A 2,832-nucleotide genomic window follows, 5' to 3' on the forward strand; every position below is an offset into this window, starting at 1 on the left:
TTATTAAACAATTATTAAACTGAAATGGCATTATTGTCATAATTATGTGTACTATTATGAACATAATAAAGCAGTAATGACCTCAAGAATGGATGCTCTTGAATACTGGGCCCAGAATGCAACAGAGCAATCCGGTGTATATTGTGATTGCATATATTCCCAAATTAACTGCGTCTTTGAGTGGTAAGCCCACCTGATTTCCAATCTAAGCTGCCTTCCCCCATTACGACTCACCTTTTACGATGTTCATTTAATCGTCTCTGAAGTTTCCAAGGCTAATTTATTTTTTTATGACAGCCCAGATGCATCCAGATATTCCGCTAGATATTCCGAGTTGAACTCCTGAAATTGTTGCTCCGATTAGAAATCCGACGATTGGTTTTGGGCCTGTCCCGATTCCTAGAATGATCAATGGGAAAAACAACTATATAAGCATTCATTGTACGACTGGAACAAATCTCTTTAAAGAAAGTAGGCATTGAAACCCATATAGTCCATTGGTCCTCAGAAAGTCAGGGTCTATGCTGCCCTGAGACATGCTGGGCACTTATTAGATTTGTCTTTGAAGGTCATATGCGATTGCTGGATAGGTTTTGGCGATCGATCGGAGAAGGCAGGCGCTGAAGAAATAAGGAAACATAGCTCCTAAGAGTATGCCAAGAAATACGGCTGGCTAATTCAAAGAGCCACTTGACTGGATGCCTCCGTAGTCCAAGAACAATAGAAACATTTCATAGCCTAAGTAGCTGAATATCGCATAATTCAAAATTTGGGTATGCGGCTCAAAATCCTTTCTCGTTTTCGAAGTGTCAATTAATGCGGTCACAACACTTTCCTCCAATCTGCAAATATACCCAACATAGCTACAATTCTCCAAAATACTGTATACATTAGAATAGTTCATATAAATCGGCAAGAGCAGGCCGCATCCGATGGCTAGCAATCCAATTCCGAATGTCCCGAGCCAATAGCTCCCTAAGAATCCAAGCCCTGCAATCAAAACAATAGGCAGAAAATTGTAGAGATATCCTGCTGAGAGGCCATAGATGAGGTTTGTTGCGGATCCAGTCTTACAGGACTGGGAGATAGTGCTGATAAAGAAAGGATGTGTCGTGTACAATTACGCTCCGATGGCCAAAACTGAGGATATTATTAAGCCGAATAGCAAGCACAAGTAAGCATGATAGGGGTGCCGGGTGTATTCGCCTAGCTCGAGGATCTAGAATTCTGCAGGAAGGCATAAGTATGCAACTAGAGCTTGGAAGCCGATCGAGAAGAAGATGGTCACATATCTTTATAAGTTGAATGCCATTCTGATTTAGTCCCCTGTATTCGGCCGCAAGATGAACTTGAAGACTAGACTCGAGATGAGAATAAAGATCATTGCGAAGATGACTGCCATGACTGGCAGATAGATGTTATTGTAAGACTGTTCGAATATGATTTATCCCTATTGATCGGACCCGATAAGGTGTTGGGCAGCAGCTTGCGTTGCTAAGCCGATCAAGGCTGTCAGAAACATCAGTGCGTCGAGTGTTGATGAGAGGGACTTATTCAAAATTTAGCCCACTGCTTTGCAGATTAGAGCAGGGTGCTTTTAGTTTCGTTGCAGCCTATTTTCATAGATGCTTAATGTATCTATTGCACTTTCTGAGCCTCTTTGATAAACCGCATGGATGATTCTAGTGCCAACTGAAACGGTCGCAGCTCCAAACGCAAAGCAAATGAGAGAGGTGGATATTTTGGTGATTTATGTGGGTATTTTTATTAGTTTTTAATGTTCGAATTGATACAGGACAAGGAACATGGTCACCCAAAACACTGTCCAACCATAGATGAAGAACTGCTGGAAGTTCGAAGCCAGTTTGGCCGCGTGATAGGCGTCGTGACCTGAGTATTTAGCTAAATTCAATACTCTTGTATATGCTAACTTATTAGTGATTAAGACAGCCAAACCACAAAGAAGAGAGTTCAATCCTCCGAAGAGGTAAGCCAAGCACCACCAAAACGATTCGAAATGGCTAAGAGCTCCCTAAACATAACCATAAAGTTACCATGATCAGCATAAAGAAAATGAAGATTGCAGCAAGGCTAACAACAATGTCCAGTTTGTAGATGTTGAGAGTGGCGATGAATATTTTGTGTGATAATTATTGGATCCTTTGTGTTTTTTCGGCTGATTCACCCTCCTCAGAAATTCGGAGCAGCATTGCTAGAGAGAGAATGCCCCAAATCATGAACGCGCTACATACGACCGCAGCGAAGATGAGGATTCCTGTTGGTGTTAATGGTGCTAAACCATCAGGGGTTGAAGACTAAAGCATTTGCAATTATTCTGATCAAAGTGAAAGTGATAAGATTTAAGCGAGCCGGAAGATAGATATTATATGTTGGCTCTGAATTCCGATAATGCATCCAAATATTCAATCTAATAATCACTATATATTCACACTCTGTCTGCATACAGCATATAATTTTGCATTGAATTGTTGGAGAGTTCTAATTAGTGTTGTATAAACTATAAACTATAAAGTAATAGATTTTTAATTAGTGGGAGTTATTTGATAGAGTGTATGTGTTATATAGTGCATGTTATATAGTGCATGAATCAATTAATTGCCAATTAATGCACTGATCCTCAAATATCGTCACTTGGCGTATAGATGCAGGGATAAGAGATAATGAATATGGTATAAGTAAAAGAGGATGGAGTTTCGCTATATAATATTTATTTCTATCGTTAGATTCATCGAAAGGATGATAAATAGCCAACAGCAGCAGCTTTCCAGTAACAATGGCCAATAGCTTTGCACACAATTCTGCGATATGAGC

The sequence above is a fragment of the Brachycentrus maculatus genome, unplaced genomic scaffold (assembly GCF_059751285.1).
Source record: "Brachycentrus maculatus isolate JH-2025_06_01 unplaced genomic scaffold, ASM5975128v1 h1tg001488l, whole genome shotgun sequence".
NCBI lineage: Eukaryota > Metazoa > Arthropoda > Insecta > Trichoptera > Brachycentridae > Brachycentrus > Brachycentrus maculatus.